The sequence below is a fragment of the Myotis davidii genome, unplaced genomic scaffold (genome assembly GCF_000327345.1).
Source record: "Myotis davidii unplaced genomic scaffold, ASM32734v1 scaffold604, whole genome shotgun sequence".
In the NCBI taxonomy this organism is placed as follows: Eukaryota; Metazoa; Chordata; class Mammalia; order Chiroptera; family Vespertilionidae; genus Myotis; species Myotis davidii.
In genome coordinates, this window is record NW_006294875.1 from 306,141 (window position 1) to 316,678 (window position 10,538).

At 40.6% G+C, this 10,538-nt stretch overlaps 1 protein-coding gene across 2 annotated transcripts in view; it reads left to right on the forward strand.

Annotated features, from left to right (window-relative positions):
- The first annotated feature begins 6 nt into the window (after positions 1 to 6).
- The window catches only part of REPS2 (RALBP1 associated Eps domain containing 2), a 186,547-nt gene continuing 176,015 nt past the window's right edge, over positions 7 to 10,538 (forward strand). For both annotated transcript variants that reach the window (XM_006769434.2, XM_006769435.2), the window contains exon 1: positions 7 to 132. The gene's annotated coding sequence lies outside the window, so the exon portion shown is untranslated. The remainder of the gene's footprint in view (positions 133 to 10,538) is intronic.

Below are 10,538 nucleotides of genomic sequence, written 5' to 3' on the forward strand. Positions count from 1 at the left end.
GCTGCAAGCGGGGGCCCCGGGTCCGGGCCCCCTGAGGCCTCCCGGCCCGCCCCCAGCGCAGCCCCCGCAGCCGCGGGGCCCGTGGCCGACCTGTTTCGGGCGTCGCAGCTTCCCGCTGAGACGCTGCACCAGGTAGGTCCTCGTGCCCCTGCGGGTCTGTGGGGATCATTTCTGTAGGGACAAGGGGTGGGGCGACAGGGTTTCTCACAGGGACCCGGAGGCCTCAGCCAGGTGGCAAGGAAGGGGCTTCGCAGCCGGGAATGGAGACGAAGCCCTTGTTCCCGGGGGACACCAGCTTCCTCTGCAGCACAGCAGTGCTGGTTGCGCTCACCGTCCTCCTCCCCTGAGGCGGACTGGTACTCCCTCCCCTCCTCCAGCCATTTCTGGGGCTCTGCAGCCACCTAAACCCAAAGTTTGCCTTGTTCTGGAAGTGGTGTTTGTTTTGGCTGGTGTCTAGTTTAACCTCTGTTCCAGGCTCCTGCCCTTCCCTCTCCTGGGTGGGTGGGAAGGGGTGGGCACTTGGGGTGCCTTGCTGGGATTTGAACTTGAAGGATGTGGGATGTGTGTGTCTAGGGCCCGGGGCCCAAGACTAAATGTTGCCCCTCTCTCTATGTATATATCTACCCTATATATTGCCTACTAACATATTTCTGAAAATTAGTATTAAACTGGAAAGCCATATTGACAAGTTGCAGAGTGTGGACACAGGCTGCAAGAGAACATCTGGCAGGGCAGAGCTAGCTTCCAATTTAGGGCTAGAGGTGGACCCAGAGGTCCAGTGTGGAGGACAGCTGTATTGCCCACATTATCATTGCTTGGACTTGGAAATAGAATTGGAAAGTAATGTGTGTCACAGCTACCTCTTTTTGGCTGTTCCAAACCTGGAAAACAAGGAGGGGGTGATCCACAGCAGCTGCTGTTCTTGTTTTGTGCTTTCCTTGGAGCTTGGAGAAAGACAACTTGATAAGCACATTGTCTTTTGATGTTACTGGCACTAAGTGGTGATGAGATTCTTAATATCAGGCCCAGAACGTGAAATGAAACTTTTGTTAAAAGCAATAGCCAATATGAAGTTAACATCAATGGAATATTTAGAGTGGGGAGTAGTACTTTAAAATCTAATTCCAAAGGCGCACTGAGGGTTTTATGGCTCACTTGCAATATCATTGTTTGTAGGTATTTTTTATACTGCTGGAGCATGATTATACCTGTATGTGAGCATAACTTTAGCCATTCTGTAATCTTTCACCTTTTAGAATTCAGGATTTTTGAAGATATAATTAGTATTCACGGAATTTAGCATGGCTGATTGTCCCTTAAAAAGTCCTTGAAAATGATGATGGAAAGAGACATGCCTTGGGGTGGTAAACACAATACCATATACGGATGATATATTGTAGAATTGTATGCCTGAAACCTGTATCATATTATTAACCAATGCCACTCCAATAAATTAAAAAAGTCGTTGATATGTAGACAGTTGTGCCACTGCTATTGAGCAGTTGAGTTGGACCAGGTGGAGAAAAAGTCAGTGCCTTCGAACACAAACCATGGTTATTACATCAGGCCCTCAGAATACTCCCAAGCATCATCAATTTATTAAATGCTGTCACTACTTCTCCACTGAAAGAGGAATAAGTGACAGACCACACAGCTGGGCACCTATTAAAGCTTATGTTGTTAGTAATGCATGGAGTGTGAGAAGGTGTGTAGATTAAATCTGAGTATGTTGGGGGACTGCTCCTTAGGAGTTGGGGAGAGGGCTTTCCTGGTGTTAGAACCCATGCTCTCTTGAGGTATAGGTAATTTGAGAAGAACCTAAGGCACAGTCCCTTTGCACGAATGAGATTCTATTCTTAATGTTCACTGGAAATCTGCTTGCAAAAAGACTGGCAAAGGGGGATCAGCAGATTGCTTGTAGTAAATCTCAGAGCTTTAAGCTCCCTCTTTCAGCCCAGCAAAACAAAATGCTCCCTTCCCCATTAACATAACACAGTTGGAGTAATCCACTATTTCTTTAAAATATATGTTTTTATTGATTTTCAGAGAGAGAGAGGGAGAGACAGAAACATCAATGATGAAAGACAATCATCGATCAGCTGCCTCCTGCATGCCCTGCACTGGGGATCAACTGGAAACCCGCACATATGCTCTGGCCAAGGGAATCGAATCATGATCTCTTGGTTCATGGGTTGATGCTCAACCACTGAGCTGCCACACCAGCTGGGCTCCAATATTGTTTTTACAGGTGAAAATAAACAGGAAAGGCATCCTGGACAGGGAAATGTAATTAGAAGAGATTAAAACAAAGCGAGCAGCCAACAGTCACTAATTTTTACCAACCACTTTGGTGTTGTGTGGTGGTATGTGTCTGAGTATGTATATGTGTGTGTGTGCACACACATTCTTCATTCACTTTGAGTTGCACTGAGCTACACTGTAGGTATATTAGCTTCTCTCTCTTTCTCTCTCTCTTCTTTCGTCTTTCAATATGTTTTTATTGATTTCAGAGAGAGGAAGGAAGAGGGAGAGAAGGATAGAAACATCAATGTCAAGAGAGAATCACTGATCAGCTGCCTCCTGCACGCCCCCTACTGGGGATGAAGCCCCAAACTGGGAATCGAACCCTGACCTCCTGGTTCATGGGTCAATGCTCAACCACTGAGCAACACCGGCTGGGCAACATTAACCATTTTTAAAAAAATATTTATATGTAAGTTCAGGATTAAGTGGTCCAACAGGTATAACTGCTCAAATCATGAAGGCAGTAACCAGCTCAGGTAGTTTCTATAGTAACAGTCAGATGTTCTCCTTAATAAGCATACAATTAAGATTACCATAATGTTTCAGGAAGGGCAAAAATCTTATCTAGATTAAGTGTTCTATAAAAATACTTAATTTTTTCCTCTCCTTGGAATAAAAATAAACCACTACACCTGCTACTTTGTTATGGAAGTGAATTATCTTAGGAATTTTTTTCAGTTGAAATATATAATACTTACTAAATATATATATTTTAATAGACTATTCAGAGCAGTTTGGGGTTCACAGCAAAACTGAGGGGAAGGTACAGAGTTCCCATATGTCCCTCACCCCCACACCTGCACAGCTATTCCCATGATCAGAATGCCCCATCAGAGTGGTACATTTGTTACAATTGATGAACCTACATTAGCACATCATAATCACCCAGAGTTCATAGTTTACATTATGATTCACTCGTGGTGATGTGCAATCTATGGGTTTGGGCAAATGTATAATGACATGTATCCATCATTATAATGTCATACAGAGTATTTTCACTGCCCTAAAATCTGGTATGCTCCATCTCTGTGCTTCATCTCTTCCTTTTACCCCCAACCCTTGGAAGGCAACTGATCTTGTAAAAAATATATATTTTTATTGATCTCAGAGAGGAAGGGAGAGGGAGAGAGAGATAGAAACATCAATCAGTGATGAGAAAGAATCATCGATTGGATGCCTCCTAAACCCCTTATTGGGGATTGAGCCCATAAACTTAGGCATGTACCCTTGTCAGGAATTGAACTATGACCTCCTGGTTCAGAGATCATCACTCAACCACTGATCCACACTGGTTGGGCATGCAACTGATCTTTTTACTGTCTCCATAGTTTTGCCTTTTTACAGATTGTCATATAGTGGAATCACACAGTATGTAATCTTTTCAGATTGGTTTCTTTCATTTAGTGATATGCATTTAAGATTCTTCCATATCTTTTCATAGCTTGATGGCTTATTTCTTTTTAGTGATGAATAATATTTTATTGTCTGGATGTACCAGAGTTTATTTATCCATCCACCAGTTAGAGGACATCTAGGTGGCTTTTAAGTTTGGCAATTATGGATAAAGTTGCTATAAACATCTGTGTGTGCTTAGGTTTTCAAATCCTTTGTGTAAATACCAAGGATCATGATTGCTGGATCATATGGTAAAAGTATGTTTAGTTTTATAAGAAACTGCCAAACTGTTTTTGAAAGTGGATGTACCATTTTGCAACCCCCCTAGCAATGAATAAGAGTTCTTGCTATTCCACATTCTTGTGAGCATTTGTTGTCAGTTTTCAAGATTTTGATTATTTTAATGGGTATGTAGTTGTATCTCATTGTTCTTTTTATTTTATTTTTGGTTAATCCTCACCCGAGGATATTTTTTCCATTGATTTTCAGAGAGAGTGGAAGGGAGAGAGGGAGAGGGGGAGAGGGGGAGGGAGGGAATGAGGCAAGGAGGGGAAGAGAGAAAGAAACTCACATCGATTTGTTACCTCCCATGGATCGAACCTGCAACCCAAGTTTGTGCCCTTGACAGGGTATTAGACCTGCCACCCTTGGGTGTGCAGGGCAACACTCTAACCACTGAACACACTGGCCAGGACTCATTGTTCTTTTAATTTGCAATTCCCTAATGACATATGATTTTGAGTATCTTTTCATGTGCCTATTTGCCATCTTGATTTTAATGCATCAAAATAGCCTATTTTAAAAGGCCTTTTGGACCCTTTATAGAGTATTTATGTTCATGTGCTGATTCATTTTAAAAGCAGGATTTTAGTATTATCTAGAAAAACCGTAGAATGAAACACTTAAATTAAAAAAGGAGAATATCAATGTCTGAGAAACAGGTAAATAGTTTTTGTTAAATACTTTAAGACAAAGAACTAGAAATGTTGGAGTTATGGGTTTCCCAGGTTGTGAAGTATCTCGTTGGTATTCAATGGCTAGCATTTTATTAGAAGGCATAGGGTGTGGTGGGAATCAGGTTTGGGTTTGAAGTGTATTTGAGTCATTTGAGATTCTATTGTGCATCAGATAGACACTGTTCTAACTGCTACAGTTATAGCAATGAATCAAACACAAATCCCTGTCCTCATGGAGCTTACATTCCAATGCCAATGTTTTTATTCTTCAGTTTGAGTGAGAAAATATTTGAAATATGGCATCTAGAAAAAAATGTTTACCTTAAACTGGCAACTTTTGTGTATGACATAATGAATTAACAGACTTTATAGAGTCCTTTATAATATCTATCTCTTAGGATGGTATCTTAGTCTCTGGGAATGATGTGCATATTTCAAGCAGTCATAATTATTTTTATGATAGTTAATGATTACCACAGTAAGTCTAGTTAACATCCATCACCACATACTTAGAAATTTTTTTCTTGTGATGTGATTATTTGTTTTAGCCTCTTAGCAACTTCCAGGTATACAGTACACTGTTATTAACTACTAGAGGCCCGGTGCACGAGATTCATGCACTGGGGGAGGGGGTCCCTCAACTCGGCCTGTGCCCTCTTGAAGTCCAGGACCCCTCAGGGGATGTCTGTCGAGCCCACAACCTGGGCATGTGCCTTTGACTAGATTTCTTCGTTGGTTGTTTTTTGTACGTGCCCTGACTAGAGATCAAACCCACAACCTTGGCATATCGTAATGACACTAACAAACTGAGCTACCTGGCCAGGGCCTTATGTTTCCTTTTTAAAAATCTTCATTACCCACTCATAATTATGGTGTTGTAGAGACCTTCATGCCTAAGGAAAGTAGGTGGCATTTTTCTTTATATAGAATCATATGACAGGGGGACTATTCTAAACATGGACAAATATTAAAAATGCCTTTATAGATACCAAAATGCACACTGATATTCTTGAGAGTGTTAGAGGATCTTTATTAGGCTTTCATAGGCCTGCTTTTTTCTCATATTTTTTAAAATGGAAAATTTCAAACAAACAAGTGGGTGGAAAAGTACATTGAACTCGTCTGCACTTGTCACCCAGGCTGAACAACCATCAATACATGATTAATTCTATTCTATCTTCATTCCCACCTTTGTTCCCTTCCCCTTCTATTATCCTGAAGAAAATCTCAGACATCATATGATTCATAGGTTTTATATTTAAGGAAGAAATCTGGGGTTGGTTAGAGGAGATGAAACGTCCAGGGATTTAATATGGTCAGAAAAGTAACTCTGGTCTATGGTCAAATGGCAAGACTGATTGATGGTTCCACGCAATCAAGCCATTGGCAGTCTTTAAGATAAAAATGTTTGAGAACTGATTTAGAATAATTGGGAAAACCAACAGGGAGATGGAAAAAGTAACAAGGTGAAGACTAGAAATATAAGATGGATTTGAAGATTGTCCTAGTTTCATACTCATAACTAGGGACTGCCCTACTTTAAGGGTATAGAAAATTGATTTTGAGGAAATCTTGACTTGTTTCACTAATTATTGGTAACTTTTTGAAAAATATATTTTTATTAATTTCAGAGAGGAAGGGAGAGAGAGATAGAAACACTAGTGATGAGAGAGAATCATTGATTGGCTGCCTTCTGCACACTCCACACTGTGGTTCGAGCCCACAACCATGGCATGTGCCCTGACGGGGAATTGAACTGTGACCTCCTGGTTCATAGGTCGTTCAACCACTGAGCCACACTGGCCGGGCATTACTGGTTAATTTTTAAAGAGGGTTTGGGTCCTTTACAGGTTTGTGAAACTTTCTGTTTTCTAAAGGCAAGCATTTAGTATTTTGTATTATATAATTCTCTTCTTTGGTACATGTCTATGGGTGGGCAACTGTCTTAGTCTGTTTGGGTTGCTATAACAATTGCTACAGACTGGTTGCTTATAGATACAGATATTTATTGCTCACAGTTCTGGAGGCTGGAAGTCCAAGATCTGCATATTTGAGGTCTGGTGAAGGCCCTTCATGGTACATAGCTGGTGCCTTCTTGTCCTGTCCTCACATAGTGGAAAGGGCTAAAGAGCTTTCTGGCCTCTTACTACAAGGGCACTAATCCCACTCATGAGGACTCCACCCTTCTGGCCTAAGCATTTCCAAAAGGCCCCATTTTCTTATACCATCATGTCAGGCATTAGGATTTCAATATATGAATTTTTGGGGGACAAACGTTCAGATCATAGCGGCAACCAACTAACCTGGGTTGCTCCAGACTGAGGTGTTTACTGGGATGTGGAGATTTCAGTTTTCAAACCAGGACAGTCCTATGCAAACTAGGATGGTCATCCCGTGCCGCCACCCCCCCAATTGGTTACCGCATTAGTTACCTATTACTTTATAATGAATTTCCATTAATTTAAATTGCAGCTTTAAACAATACATTTATTATCTTATTATTTCTGCAGGTCAGGAGTCCTTGACATGGCTTAACTGGGTCTTCAGCTCAGAGTTTTACAAGGCCGAAATCAAGGTGTTGGCTGAACAGCATTCCTTTCTGGAGCTTGGAGACCTCTTCCAAGCTCATGTGGTTGTTAGTACAATTCAGTTCCTTGTGATTTTAGGACTAAAGCCCTCAGCTCCTAGAGGCCACCCCGCAGTTCCTTGCCACATGGCCCTCTCCATAGGCAGTTCATAACATGCCTGTTTGCTCCTCTGAGATCAGCAGGAGATTCTCTCCAGTTGACTTAGATGAGTGACATCCCATCACCCTTGCCATATTCTGTTGGTTAGAAGCAAGTCACAGGTTCTGTCTGCACTCAAGGGGAGAGGATTCTACAAAAGCACAGACAGCAGGAAGTGAGAATTATTCGGGGTGAGAGGCATCTTAGGGTCTTTCTACCACACTTGCCTTTCAGAGTTTTCTGAAGCAGAAAATTATTCTGATTAGTTTTTATGTGGCCAGAATATCTATCTATCTATCTATCTATCTATCTATCTATCTATCTATCTATCTATCTATCTCTATCTATCTATCTATCTATCTATCTATCATCTATCTTCACCACTCATTTCAAATTTCTTTATCTTCCTAAAAACACTTGCATACATAATTCATTTTCTTATGCCAAGTAGAACTGGCAAATATATATATCTTCTAAGTTATTATTTCCAATTTTAGCCTTTAGGCAGTTTGTTTTTCCTCTCAACTAGTAGGAGGCAGGAAAAAAAGTGATGTGAATGCCCTGCATGCCCACTCCAGCACAGAATACTCTAAAGCAGGGTCCAGTTCAGGGGCTATGAATTTAGATGTGGGAAAAATACATCTTTATACTAACCTCTGACTGAAATCGAGCATTTCTGTCTATTATGCATGTACACAAAAAACCACAGAAGGATTAGCAGTACCTGTGACCTTATCACCTGTAGAAATAAGATATTTAAAAAATCATATCACAATTGTTTCAAATAATTCAATGACAATTTACAGTAGTTTAGACACATTGGCTGATCTTACTCATTGTGTTAATAAAGAAACAAATGTGTTACTACCAGAAACTTGTTTTTTTAATATTTTGATACTTGCATTTCAATATATTTTGTTTGTACTAATAATGCTATGTATTTTAAATGTTTAATTCTATGCATTTAAAAACATTCTGAGAAGAGGTACATGTAGACTGCCAAAGGGGGCCACAGCACAAAAATGGTTAAGAAGCCCTGCTCTGAGGTGTCAGGACTAGAAATTCCAGTTTTTGAAGTTCATTATTTCCCAAGTCAGAATGGCAGTAGCACTACTGGCCAGCCCAGGTCCCTCCCTCTTTAGTCCATCTTACAAGGGGAAAGGAAGCCCAAAGTGAATGAATGCTCTACTTCCTCTATGACAGTGGTTCTCAACCTTCCTAATGCTGCGACCCTTTAATACAGTTCCTCATGTTGTGGTGACCTCCAACCATAAAATTATTTTTGTTGCTACTTCATAACTGTAATTTTGCTACTGTTATGAATTATAATGTAAATATCTGATATGCAGGATGTATTTTCATTGTTACAAATTGAACCTAATTAAAGCATAGTGATTAATCACAAAACAATATGTAATTATATATGTGTTTTCCGACGGTCTTAGGCGACCCCTGTGAAAGGGTCGTTCAACCCCCAAAGGGGTTGCGACCCACAGATTGGCGACCCACAGGTTGAGAACCGCTGCTCTAGGACCTTACGCTGCAATCTCTGCAGACCCTGTAGTCCTGGCCCTGAGCTCTCTGTGCTCTTGACCTTTCTATCTGGCCCTCTCAGCTCCGCCTCACTCCAGAGAGTCCCTCTGGAGCAGGTGCCAGCTGGCTGTTGGGCCTCTTTTATTTACCACTAATATTTCTACTTCCAAGACTGGCTGGACCATGACTTGAAGGAAAAAGTGATTTTTAAGTGACTAGAGAAACCTAGAATTAATTCATGAACAGGAGAGGCTATTAACATTAGGCTAGTAGTAAATGTTTTTTTTTTTTTAGTTAATTCATTTCTAACACTTTGCCATTGGTTTACAGAAAAATATCTTTGTTCAGCCTCCTGGGGGTAATTAAGTGGTTCACCTGTGTTAATTTCCTGACTAATTGAAGTATACCCATAAATGCCAGCAATTACAAATTGTTTTTTTTTAAAGCAGACTTTCTTAAATGTGTAATGTTTGCCCCATGCCTGCAAAAGAACATATTTAATACAATAATCTCTTTGTTTCTCCCTTAGTTCATGGTCAGCCTTGTGAAAAACATGATTATATGTGAACAGCTTTTTGTTCCTGGAGATGATTGGTGTGCTTGCTTTTTTTTAGTTGTTTTTTTTCCCTTTAGGATCTCTTTCAAATTTAAAATGTTTCAATTCCTCTCCTTTTCGAACACCCTGGTACCTTCATAGTCCTACTACTGAGAGATGGCAATGGAAGTAAAGCAGGTGCACTTTAGCATGTGTATGTTTTAGATTCTTTTAATTTATTCATTCTTCTAGATCAGGGGTAGGCAAACTTTTTGACTGGAGGGCCACAATGGGTTCTTAAACTGGACCGGAGGGCTGGAACAAAAGCATGGATGGAGTGTTTGTGTGAACTAACATAAATTCAAAGTAAACATCATTACATAAAAGGGTACGATCTTTTTTTTTTTTTTTTAGTTTTATTCATTTCAAACGGGCCGGATTCGGCCCGCGGGCCATAGTTTGCCCACGGCTGTCTAGATCAAGAGTTCTCTACCTCAGCACTGTCAACACTTTGGTCTGTGTCAGGATGTCTAGCAGCACCCCTAATTTCTCCCCTTTAGATGCCAGTATCTGTCCCTCCCCTAGGACCTAAAACAAAAAAATATTTGCAGACATTGCCAAGTGTCCCCTGCAGCAAAAATGTACTCTGGTTGTAGATATATGATGAAAACCTTCATAGTAGCAGCTACGATTTATTTACTGATTGCCATGTACTTGGCCTTGTCCTGTAACTTGGCACAAGTTCATCTTATTTAATTCTCACAACCAAACTACTAGATAGGTATTATTGTCTCCAATTTGAAAAAAACAAAATGGAGGGGCAGAAGTTCAGTAACTTCACCAAGGTCACAGAGATAAGTGACTTCTGGTAATACCTTTCATAATTATTTGGGTTGAAACTCAGTCTTTGTTGAAGGGACAAACTAAAAGTGACAGGGAAGTTTCCTGATGCTGCCTTAATGAAGAGGCTATTGATTTCATAGCAATTCTGTATAAATGTTGGGATTCTTGCTTAAAGGGTGATTGTGTGTGTGTGTGTGTGTGTGTGTGTGTGTGTGTGAGAGAGAGAGAGAGAGAGGAGAGAGAGAG